The 12,404-nt window shown below is 56.7% G+C and overlaps 1 long non-coding RNA gene across 1 annotated transcript; it reads left to right on the forward strand.

Annotated features, from left to right (window-relative positions):
* Positions 1-3,041: 3,041 nt before the first annotated feature.
* LOC308634947 lies at positions 3,042-6,938 on the forward strand. Its single transcript, XR_014019117.1, has 3 exons — positions 3,042-3,221; positions 6,042-6,152; positions 6,813-6,938. It is a non-coding gene; the product is annotated as an uncharacterized lncRNA (long non-coding RNA).
* Positions 6,939-12,404: the final 5,466 nt, after the last annotated feature.

A 12,404-nucleotide genomic window follows, 5' to 3' on the forward strand; every position in this document is an offset into this window, starting at 1 on the left:
GCTCTGCGGAGCTCTGTAAGGTCTTGACGGTGTCACTCAGTCCTGTCTGTGAGCAGGTTCTTACAGGAGCTGTTCAGTCCCAGAGTCTCCCCAGGGAAGGACAGGGCGAGCCTCACCAGCGTGCATCAGTCTAGTGATGCCTCCTCCTGGGTCCAGGCACCCAGAACCTAAGACACAGAGTGCCCTGTGGTCAGCACTCGGCGTGTGCCTGGCCTGTGCCAGCGCCAGCCTGGGTTAGACTCCTAAGCACGGTGGTATTTAAGCCTCCAGGATCCTGAGAGGGAGATTGGCTACATAACTCAGGGTCCACTGGGAACTGAAAATGAGGGTCCACTTGTTCAAAAAATATGAGGAACACCAGATGGAATAGCAGGCTGTCACACCATGTGGGGACACCACCCAGGGGACTCAGGGTCAGCACCAGGAAGCAGACTGCAGTGCTGCCCATCAGGGCCCGTCTTTGGCAGAGGGCAGCAGCCCCCTCAGAAGGTGCTGCGAGGTGTGGTGGGTTCCAGGAGCTTCCATGTGCCTCAGAGCCCCGTCCTCTGGGTTGGACATCCCCAGGGGCTGCTGAGCGCACTCCGTGGTTCTGTGTCATGGATGCTGCTGGCGGCCCTGTTGGGCACAGCCCAATGCAGCTTCCAGGCCCCACCCTTGTAGCCTGTCCAGGGACGTGCTGGCTGGGAGCCCGAGGTCTGGGCCATAGCTCCTGCAGTGTGTTCCTGGATCTGAGTGATGTGGGTCGGGAGGTCAGCAGCACAGGAGCCTTGGCCAGCCAGCACAGGAGCATGGGTCAGCCAGCACAGGAGTGTGGGTCAGCAGCACAGGAGCATTGGTCAGCAGCACAGGAGCCTTGGTCATCCAGCACAGAAGCGTGGGTCAGCCAGCACAGGAGTGTGGGTCAGCCAGCACAGGAGCGTTGGTCAGCCAGCTCAGGAGCGTGGGTCAGCCAGCACAGGAGCCTGGGTCAGCCAGCACAGGAGTGTGGGTCAGCCAGCACAGGAGCGTTGGTCAGCCAGCTCAGGAGCGTGGGTCAGCCAGCACAGGAGCGTGGGTCAGCCAGCACAGGAGCGTGGGTCAGTCAGCTCAGGAGTGTTGGTCAGCCAGCTCAGGAGCATTGGTCAGCCAGCACAGGAGTGTTGGTCAGCCAGCTCAGGAGTGTTTTCTTGATGTTTCCAGCTGATGCAGGGTCGAGAGGAGAACTGCCACAAGATTAAGATGAGCTGGGTTTCGTGGAATCCAGGGGAGTCCTAGGCCACTCTGAGGTGTGTTCTCGAGTGTGGTGCAAGGGTCCTGTGACTGAGAGTGCTCACCCGTGTCCTCCTGGGCTCTGAGTGCTCCCCTGGGTTGACAGCAGCCCTGCCCACAGCACTCCAGCCTCCTGGCTCAGCTCAGACTTCTATTATGGCCATGGAGTCTTCTTCTTCTTTTTTTTTTAAATTTTCAGACATGACACCCTAATTTTATCTATCTGTGTGGTGCTGAGCAGTGAACCCAGTGCCCCGCGCACACAAGGCAGGTGCACCACCATTGAGCCACCACCCGCCCACGGAGTCTTTCTGCCCCTTGCTCTGGTGTGGAGAGCTTTTGCTCCCTGCTGGTGGACTTTCCACCAGAGGGGTTTCCTGTATCTGGGGTGGGGAGGTTGACACTGGAGTCCTCCGCTGGCTTCAAACTTGTCTGACCGTGAAGACGGGCCCTGACCTCAGTTCACCCAGAGGGATTTTTATTTGTGCCCGTCCCCTGCACTTTTCCTCCAGTGGAGTTGGTCGAGTGCTGGTGGAACGGTCCTGTACATGTCCACCTCTGTTAGTGCCAGGGCTGGGCTCTCCCCCAGGTGCCGATACCTGTTTGCGCTGTGCTGCTTGGGTGTAGAGTACAGAAGATTCCACGTTCATCTGTCCCCACACCCCGGGGTGCCAGGACTGGCCAAGGCTGCAGCTCAACCCAGGGTGGAGTGCAGGGCTGGCCAGTGAAGGCCAGGCAGGATGGGTGCTCGTGTTCTGAAGCCTGGTGGGGTGGACACGCTTCCTGATGGAATTGGGTGACATTTGCTCTCGGACAAAAGTAAATGCACAAATGAGTCAGTCACATTGACAGTCAAAGGCAGGGGACAATGTGAGAATGGTACCTGCATGCCTTTTACTAAGTCGTGCTGTCCCCAAAATAAGAATTTTACTTAGCATAGGAATTTTGGAACAGGAGGTTGGGTCACTTCAGTGTGCAGACATTTAACAGTGGTCCTCGGACGTGTCCTTGGGGAGGTGGGCTGGGGAACCTGGGCAGCTACAGCCTGGGCCTGCATCCCTCTCTCACAGGGTGGCCTTGGCCAGCAGCTAGTGCCACTGTGGAGTGGACCTGGGGACACTGAGGATTCATCCCCTTAGCTCAGGGCCTTGTCATTGCCCAGGGCCAGAAACCGGGGCTTCCGATCCTTGTCATCCTGAGAGATGGACAAGGTGCTCCGGGATGATTCTGAGCGTGGACACCGGAGGTCTCACTCCATCTGGTTTTGGAATCCAGAGGTGTCTCCAGGCTCGGCCTCCCGGGGCTGAGAGCCGTCGGGCTCCGACTGCAACGGCCTGCTGACTGCAGTGAGGAGCTGTCCCGTTCACCTGGGACGGCTCTTTCTGCTTCCAGACCGATGGCCAAGGTGAGTGGGAGGCCCACTTCCACAACAGCAGAAAACACTGACAGTGACCAGTCACAAGGCCAGCCTGAGAGAAAAAGAGGCCAGCCAGGGGCCCAGGGCAGGGGCAGGAGAGGACTGGACGCCGAGCAGAGTGTGATCCCCAGGTCTGCAGGGCCAGGAGCACACGTGGCCAGTCCACTCAGCCTTGAAAATGGAGCCAGGACACACATCCTGTGCTCGGACCTGAGAGGCCTCTTTGCCAGCAGTTCAGAAGGGAGGAAGCCGCGTCTACCCTTGGAGGCTCTTTGTGGCCTGGCTTCCACTCGCTCTGGTCCCAGCCAGCCATGCCTTGCTGCCCCAGCCCCGTCAATTACTATGGAGGGTGGTGGCCAGGAGGGGTGGCCAGGCCTGTGTTTGTGAGGGGCTGGTTCTGAGCTCCTGCCGCACAGGGGCTTGGCAGCTGCTGGCCTTGGGCAGGCAGCCACCCAGGATGGACAGCCACCTCTGTAGAGGTTGAGGAGGAGCCAGGAGAGCTGAGGTGGACCTACAGATGTCAGTGACCACATCCTGATCAGGTCACTGTATAGAGGTAAGGAGCAGCAGGAGAGCTGAGCTTGTACCCACTGAGGTCAGTGGGCATGTCGGGGGCTGGTCACTGTGCCCATCACCACTCGATCCCTGTCAGCGGCACCCTTCAGAAACAGCATTGTGAAATTCTGTCTGGTCCAGAGCCCCACCTGGCTCTCCCCTGGTCGCCCACTGACACCTGGGAGCCCTTCTACCCAGAGCAGCACTGGGTGCGGCTGCCGTTAGGCCATTTAGATTATATTTTGAAATTTGCGCCCACTTTTCCATCTATTTAGGTGGTAACAGTGGCATTTAATAATTTAGTGGTCACCTGGGCTTTTGTGGGTGATGTGAGGCAATTTGGGGTCTGCGCGGGCATGGGTGGTGGGGTGATGGGGCTGGTTCCTCATGCCTGAAGCCCCACGTTCCCCTCGGAGACTGGGCTGCTCCTCTGCTGCAGCAAGTGCTGGGCCTGGTAGTTCCCCCGAGTTCCAGGCCCCGTCCTGATGCTGAGGGGCCTGCCTGAGGCTGGTTCCCTGGGATGGTGCTCCTGAGGGCTGGCCTGCCTGCTTCCCGCGGCAGCCTGGCTCCTTAGGAACAGGGAGCTGGTGGCATACTCTACACTCAGCACGGGTCCTTGTCCGGGGTGAGTCCTGAAAGGGGGGATTAGGACACTGGGTGCCAGAGCCGTGGTCTACTGGGAGCCGCCGTCCTTCCCCAGGCCTTGGCTCTGGGGCCAGGGCCAGCCTCCTGGGGCAGGGCCTCTGAAGGCCCTTTTGCTGGGGTTATAAATACCACTCTGAGATCAGGGTTCTTAAATTAGAATGGCCAGGCTTTCTGAAAAGAAAGATCTTTAAAGATATGTTTCCATTTCCATGATAGTTAACTGAATTTCTTTTGCCAATTATGAAGGCTAAGCACTTTGAAGAGGTGGTGTGCAATGCAAATGTACTGCCCCCCACCCCCACCCCGTATTTTTAGCTTCTTAGGTCAGCGTCCTCACACGAGAACCCAAAATATCTTCTCAGACACTGCCTGTCTGTTACATGGCCGCACTGAGCCTGGGCATGAGATATGGCCTAGAGTGGGCCTGCTCTGCCCCGGGCTCCTACCAGGGGTCCGCAGCATCCTGCACCTCCCCTGCTCATTTGGGTGCCTCCTGCAGGTCACTAGAGCTCTCTGCTGACTTTGCAGCACTGCTGCCGTGTCCCAGGTGCCAGCCCTTCAGGGCTTCGATGCTCCTGAGACTGACCTCACTGTGGCTGCTGTGGGGAGCCCGCGGACCACCCTCCCTCCTTCCTGTCGAGGGCTCTGAGTGCGTTCCCCGTGGGCTGATGCTCTTAGTTCCACTAAAATGGGCAATGGGTGGTGAGGAATGGACAAGCAGGAGTGGTCAGGCTACCGCCGGAGGTTGGGGATGCGTGTTAGAAGAGGGTCCGGTTACCTCGCTCCCTCAAAAATAAGAAGCTGGCAAGACACACGCTCCATATGACACCTGCCTTACAGCTTTCCTGGGAGAAGCGCCTTCAGATTGGACAGACAATGGTGGACATCTGCTTCCTCCCAGCTGTGGTTCTGGGCTCTGGTCTGGTCTGTTGGGATTGTAACGGGGTTGGAGCGCAGACTGGCCCCTCCAGGCCAGCCCCTCTGCATGCCTCCGGGTCCCGGCTTTCCTGTGCGGCCGTGTTCCAGGGGTGGGGGACGTGCCCAGGAAGGGTGCTCTGTGGTACACCTCCTCTGTTACCCTAGGGCCGTCCACACTGGGAGTCGTCAGCTACAAAGGGACCCATTTCACTTCAGGGTTGTTCCTGACGTGTCTACCCTTCAGGAAGCAGGCACCTACGGGGACACAGGTCCTGATGACATGGGATCTTGTGAATGCCAGGTTCTACTACTCGTCCACATGCACCATCCTGGGAGCTGGCCTGTGAGGGCCCCTGGCTCCACTTCACACAGAGGAAGACCTAGGGCCTCGCCCCAGCAAGAGCAGGGCTGCTCCTGAGCAGGCACGCACAGCTGGGTGGCACCGGGGACCTGGCCCTCTGTGATTAGCCTGGGTCTGCGTCCCAGATGTGCTGACTCTTGCAGGTTGCTGGGCCTTCAGTGCCCCACTCGTGCCATTGAGGGAAGACAGCTGGACTTGGCCTGTAGTGGGCTATGAGGCCTACGGCTGTGGCACTGAGGGCCCTGCACAGAGGGCACAGGCACAGAAGGCACAGAGGGCACAGATCCCACCAGACGGGCTGGAAGGTGAAGGATACACTGGTCTCACTGCTCTGGAAATGCCTTCCTACTTGGTGGCAGCTGGCCCAGGGTCAGCTCCTGTGGTGTGCAACGTGTGTCCATTGTGGTTCATGTAGCGGTCTCAGGAATGGGAACTGTCACTCGGGGGTCCCAACCACAGCTGATCTGAATGGCCTCTTGCATTGTCTTTTTTGGATACAGCAGTTGTTGAATCGTATATTCTGAAATTCACCAGGCATATTCTTTTAGTGTTTGCTCCCAGATCCTAGTTCTGCCTTCCCTCTGAACTGAGTTTTGACTTTGAAGCTAAATATTCTCCATGTCTTAGCTTTCCTCCTTGAGCCGCTGTGCTCAGGGGCAAACCTCCTCTCTTGCAAGGCAGGTGGGCAATTGAGGCCGATCGTGAGGAGACTCCCAGGTGGGTTCAAGGTTTGCTTCCTCACAGCTTCTTCCCTGTGGACCTCGTCCCGCTTTTGAAGTCACTCCAACTGAGATCATCAGAGGAGATCATCCGGGAGGAGACCGTCTCTGGAGAATGGCCCGCGCTGCCTATGGACGGTGCCTGCATCGTGCCTTGGGTTCATTCTGTCTTCTCCAGGTGCAGGTGTCCTGACCTGTCTGCTCTGCACTGCTCACCCTTCCTGGTCCTCTGATCCTCCAAGTAGGACTGGTTGCCTTCACCAGGTGGTGCCATGCGACTTCAGCTGAGGTGAGCACTTCCCCAGCAGGCCCTCTTCTTTCCCCCTCCATCTCTGAGACCCCAAGGGGATGGGTCCTGGCGGGTTGTGATGGCTTGCTTCCCTGTGGCCACTCTGTCTTCTGCCTCCACCTCCCATGGGTCTTCACACAGCCCTCAGGATGGCCTTGGAAATACCTGCCCAGTGGTGGCTGATGTCACTGGTCCTGAGCAGGTTGTGCAAGTCACTTAATGCGCCCAGGGGCCTCCCTGAGGTTCAGATCCATGGCTGACCTCCTTGGCGCAGGTGGCCATTCCCAGAGCTTCACATCATTTACCTGGGGCGTTCCTTTGGCTCTGCCCTCACCCCCTGCCATGGCTTCCTCTGTGTGCTGCGGATCTCAGCTCCCGCTCCACACCCAGACCCTCTTCTGTCCCTGGACTTGCCTGGGTTACCCGCTGTGTGCTCTTCCTGCCTCCGCCACAGTCCAAATCCACCTTCACAGCAGGCGTGGTGACAGCAGTGGCTCCCTGCTGTTATCATGACGGGTTACAGGCACACGGCACTCGGATGCTCTGGAGCGTTGGTCTTGTGGGGGCTCGGGCACTGTTGTGAAGGGTCCTGCTCTGCCCTTCCCTGGGGTATGGAGACCATGGCACCTGGAAGGGCCCTCTGACCCTGCTTCTCTGTAGGTATTTGGTGTGTTTCTGAGTTCACGTCTGAGCCCCGGGGCGCCGAGCCCAGGTGGCTGTATTGTTGCAGCCTGACTCCATCTCTGTGGCCGCCCAGGAGCTGTGCACTAAGGGTGCTGGACGGGGCCTGTGTTGTGCCGGCTGCAGCATTATCTCTGCAGGGAATCCGGAGGCAGAGCGGAGCCAACTGGAATCACCACTTTTCTTAACAATGTCTGTTTTGACTGGCGCTCTGCTGTGTAATTCCATGTCAAGTGAAGTAAAAGGGTCTCTTTTCTCCTGGTGCTGCTTTATAGTCGGGTTGCAGGGAATCCTCATAAACTGCCAGCGTTGGCTCTTTGATTGGGTATTCATGTATTCTCCCGCACACCAGAGTCCAGGGCCAGGCTTGAGGGGATGAAAACGTCCCCATCAAGAATGACAGCGTCTGTGGCTTGTTTCAGAAAGCAGCTCTGCCCACCTAAGGCTGTCAGCGTTTTAACCCGCGTCCACCACGGCACAGATGCGGCCTCCTCTCTAAGTCAGAGCTCCTAAGGTGTGACCACACTGGTAGTTTTCACGAGTAACACGAGTTGAGACAACGTGGTCTCTGTGGAGCCACCTGCCCCGTGGGAGGAGCTCTCCAGCCAGGTACTCGGATGAGCGTTGGTGCTCCAGGAAGGTCCTCTGGTCTGAGGGGGAAGACATGGCCTTTGGAGGGAAATCCCAGAAAAGCCTGGTTCTAGACAAGCTGGGGGACAGGTCCAAGCCCTTGCTGATCAGCCCAGGGTGGAGGGTCTGCGGGTCTGCAGAAGGCCTCCTGGGCCCTAGTGAGGCGCACTTTTCAGGCGGCCCGTCTGGAGCTGCTCACAGTTCCTGGGTGGAGAGACCACGTGTCAGTGGGCAGCACCCACAGCAGCTGGAACCCACCAAGTGCTTACTTACTAATAACAAAGTTATAAGGGCAATATTTCATTTATTTTCTTAAAGACTTCCTTCTTTGTATTCTAAATGTTTTTATGTTTTATTTCTGTGTAACTAAACTGCAACATACTTATTTTATCATTTTCCTAGTTTCAGTAGGGATTAATATTATTTACTGAGGGCCACAGGGGGGGTCATGACCTCAGCTCCATCTTAACACCTCACTGGTGCTCTGAGTAGCTTCCAAAACATATCTGTCCTCCAGGCAGCAGTCCTGAGATGCACGGGCCTGCCAGATCCTGGACATGTGCTCCACATTGTGCCCAGGGGGAGGGCTTTGTAAAGACGAGGATGCGAAACTTTGTTGAGGGCTATTTCTTAACAGACACACTGTTTTCCTCTCTGAATGAAATTTAATTCTTAATCCATTGTCTAAATAATTGCTTCTTAATAAAGCTACAGGATATCCATAAGGATAAGTTAAGGAATACTGTCGCACCAGGCAGAACCAAATCAGGCTGCAGTTAGTGCAGTCCTGGGCTGACAGCAGCCACACAATCACACTACAGACCAAGAGCAAAGCAAATAGAGTGAACAACCCAGAACAAATGGCCACTTTCCCAAAAAAGTCACAGGGAGCCAACAGACACGTGAAAATGTGCCCAACATCAGGAATCCTCAGAGGAAGACAAAGTGAACCACACGGGAGACATCCCCTCCTGCTGTGGACGGCCATCCAGAGGAGAAGAGAGGATGAGTGTTGGTCAGACGTGGGAGAAGAGCTCTCGAACCCTGCTGTGAGCATGGGGAGTGGCCCCACCACGTGGAGCCAGTGTGGGCTCCTTGGCTATTAATAGCTGGTCTCCTGTATGGCCAGCAATCCCTCCTCCTGAGTGTGCCCACGGAAGAGGAAGAGGGCACTGCCACGCTGGCTATGGCCCCAATTTTGGTCTCTAATGCAGAGGGTGGACAGACAGAGGAGAGAGAGAGTGCCAAAGGAGGCAGATGTGAAAACCAGCAACAGTGCCGAGCAGAAGTGGATGGAATGTCCTATGGGTTGGTCTCCCCGTCCCACGTGGACCTGGGCACGGGCACCTTGCTTTCAGCATGAGGAGATGGAGAACACAGGTGGACACTGCAGACCCCTGGACCCCTGGGCCTTCTGTGGGAGCTCTGCCTTCGCCTCCTCCCTGTGTCTACACCTGTCCTTAAGCGAGCAGCTCCCACCTCCTCCCCTCTCTGCCCCTGACCTGTGTGTTGGTTTTCATGGTCCCTGGAAAGGTGCACTGCAGAGTAGCTATTCAGATTGGTATTGAAAGACCATGAGAAGACTGACCATCTGAATAGACAATGTTTACTCTGGAAAGGGGCAAGTGAAAAGCAAGGAAATTCAGCCAGAGAGGACTGTTAAGCACTCCTCAGAGCAGGCTCTGATCAGAAGGGGGTCAGAAGTACCTGGGAGGCTCAGTGCTGGTGTCACGTCTGCGCCTGAGTCCCTGGGCGTTGTATTGGTGAAAAGCCAGACTGTCTTCTGCTTCTCCACTGAGCAATTACCCTGGGAAGACTTCCTTCCCTCCAAATCCAACTACAAAGCCTTTATGGCCCCGGGGTTCTGGGGCAACTCAAAACTGCCCCGGAGCTGCCTGAGCAGAGGGCAAAGGGCAGCTAGGCAGCCCTGAGTGCCAGGGAACAAAGGGGACGGCAGACGGGGGCCTTCAGTAGGCCAGCTCTCTGGGCACCTGGGCTCCTTCAGAAGATGCCTGCCTGCGAGTGTCCAGGTGAGCAGCCTGTTGTGACCCATGGCCAGGCTGCGTGAAGGCGGACGGGCACAGAGCAGCTTCCTCGAGGGTACCCTCAGATGACCCCACATCAGCCACTGCTGTGCCCGGGCTCTGGCTCGGGAGGGCAAGGCAGAGCACGGGGGCCTGGCTGCCCTGGGGTGGCCTCTGCCTGCCCTGTGTTTGCAAGATGGCTGTGTCCTCCCCTAGAGCTGCTGGCCCCTGTGGCTCTCCTTCTGCAGGCCTGGAAAGCTCCGCTGTGGCACAGGACCGGGTCCTGTTGGGTGCTCAGTTGACCTTGCATCCTGGGAAGAGCTCAGCTGGGAGCCGAAGCCTGGCCCTCTGGGCTGGAAGCTCTTCTGTTGGCTCCTCCTGCAGCCCTTGGTCCATCTGGCTCAGGCAGGCCCGTTCAGCTCAGCGCTGACCCAGACTGCTCCCTGGGCCCTGCAGCATTCTGAGGGCTCTTCTAGGACAGGATGAATCAGAGACTCCTGTGAAACGCTGAGCTCTGGAGAGGAGGCAGATGTGAAGCCAGCGACAGTGCCAGGCAGAAAGCCGTGCACCTGTGGGCAGTGAGTGGCCCTGAATTTGCCAGAAGATAGGACCCTCTGACTGGAAGCCTCATGGTGACATGGAATTTGAGGGGAGGCTTAAAGGACACGTGGGATTCTTTCGTAAGAGAGCAGATTTGGAGCAGAGGCACTGGGAGCTCTTCCCGAGGACTTGGGAGGTCTGAGGACCCCGGCTGTGCGTTTGTGCTAGACGAGGACTGAGTCATCTGTCCTGGGCCAGGCTGGGGGGTTGGCAGGGGACGCAGCTACATCTGTGCATTTCTTCTCATGTGGGCCAGGACTTGGGTGTCATCCTAGAACAGCCGTGGCTATCCAGGGGAGATAACCAGGAACTTAAAAGGGCGCTTGACAAAATCAGTCACCACAAACACCCCAGGCCCACATCCTGCGAATACTGCTGCATCTTCCACCAAAGGAAAAGGTGTGGTACAATGCCCAGTGATTGGATTATACGAATAAATGTCAGAGGAGCAGCATCTGAAGAAAAGGTGCTTTGGCAAAACCTCCCCACTGCGCTGTCTGCTGTGTAGTATTGACTCCCAGGGTTTCAGCCACCATCAAACCATTCCTGTCTGCTCTGGGACTCCAGAGGCTGGGTAGAAAAACACGGGGAAACCAAGCATAGGGAGGGCGTGCCATTATGGTTCTCAAACACGTCTAATTTGGACACCAACAGAAGGGGGATTCTCCCATTCCCACGACTTACACCGTCTATGTTCTTCTCTGTGTAGAACCAGAGGGAGAACCCATTGTCTATGGGTGACGGATAGACGGCAGAGCTAGGTAGATGATCAGCAGAGGGTGGACAGACAGAGGAGACAGACAGACAGCTGGTGGGCGACCCCTCCCTGCTGTTCTCAGAACAGCCTCCCATGACTGCTGTGTTTCTGCCTTGATCCTGTGACTGCCGTGTTTTGGAGAAAAGAAGCAGGGAGCAGGAGTGTGGTACCGATCACAGCTGCATGCATGGGTTTCAGTGCGTAAACATACTTGTGCATGCTCACACACATGCACACTACAGGTGCATTCATGAATGTGTCGTATACTTGCACACACTCACCCATGCACACAGTCACACACATGCACGTGTGTTCACACTCAGACCTCAGTAGGAGAAGCCCCTCATAGTTAGGTGAGTGCCGTGCATTTGTGTCCTGCCCCACGCTGCAGTGGCTGTGCCGTGTCGCCTGCGGTGCTGACGTGCAGGCTCAAGGTGCACTTGCCCTGGAGCAGACAGTCCTACTGAAGGGCTGTGCCTGGTTCTGCGGGCCTCACCTGTAATAGGACGGGAAGTGTCTCTGGAGCCCACCGTGGGGAATCCAACGCAGGCACGGCCCTCCTTGGCCACTGCCACACAGCAGTGTCCTGCGCCAGTGCTCAGAGGCTGCGTGGGGTTTGCAAGGTTTGCTCAGTTCTGAAATCCAGGCTTAGGATCTCTGTCTCCCACGTTCTGAAGAGACAAATGCGGGCCGTGGAGCTGTGTCAGGTCTGCTGCTGTCCGTCTCCAAAGTGCCTATGCTCAATTCTGCGTTTCTGGGAGAAGAGCAGGAGAGTAGTCAGCTATGGGAACACCCCGCATGCCTGGCGGGGACCCTCCTCTGTTGTGAAGCCTCACCCCCCTCAGCTGCAATGGCATCAAATCCTATTTACTGAGCCTCCCGTGGCCCGGGCCACGCAGGGCACCTGGCTCTCTGCAGTCACCGCAGTGTGCTGGGTTTTCAACTGTACCTGGCCAGTGTGTTCCGAATCAATTTCTTTCTTGTTAACAAAGAGGTTATTTTTTGTGCTAATTAAAATCGCAGGGTAATTGAATTTGTTTGCCATTTCAGCCAGTGTTTCAGGCTCCAGGGGGTGCTGGGGCTAAGAGTCTCCGCCAAGACGGAGTGCCGCAGGCTCCTCAGGTGTCAGCTGCCACCACCTGGCCACTGCTGGCCGACCGTGACCCCCACGCTCAGGACACACCCGCTCAGAGACGGCTCTGATTCCCAAGGCTGACCTCATCCTTTACCTTAGTTAGTTGCCCTCATTCATAATTGTTCATTTTATTTTTATTTTTTTCTCATAAAGTTTCCCCAAATGGTAGGTTTTAAAAAAAACAACTTCTAATACAGAGAAAATGCTAATTGTCAATTATGGAAACGGCTGTTCAAGGCAGCTTCCTGTCCACGCCTACTCCTATTGGAAATGTGCTGGGCTGACCACTTCAACCCCGCCAGTATGTCCAGATGATCCTTAAACACGAGTGCCCCCCCCCCCTGGGTGTCCACCACACAGCCACAGGCAGGCCACAGAGTGAACACAGACAGGCTCAGTCCGTCCTCCACGGCAGGCCCACCGGC

This window comes from Spermophilus citellus (genome assembly GCF_964194105.1).
Source record: "Spermophilus citellus genome assembly, chromosome: 16".
NCBI classification, from domain to species: Eukaryota; Metazoa; Chordata; class Mammalia; order Rodentia; family Sciuridae; genus Spermophilus; species Spermophilus citellus.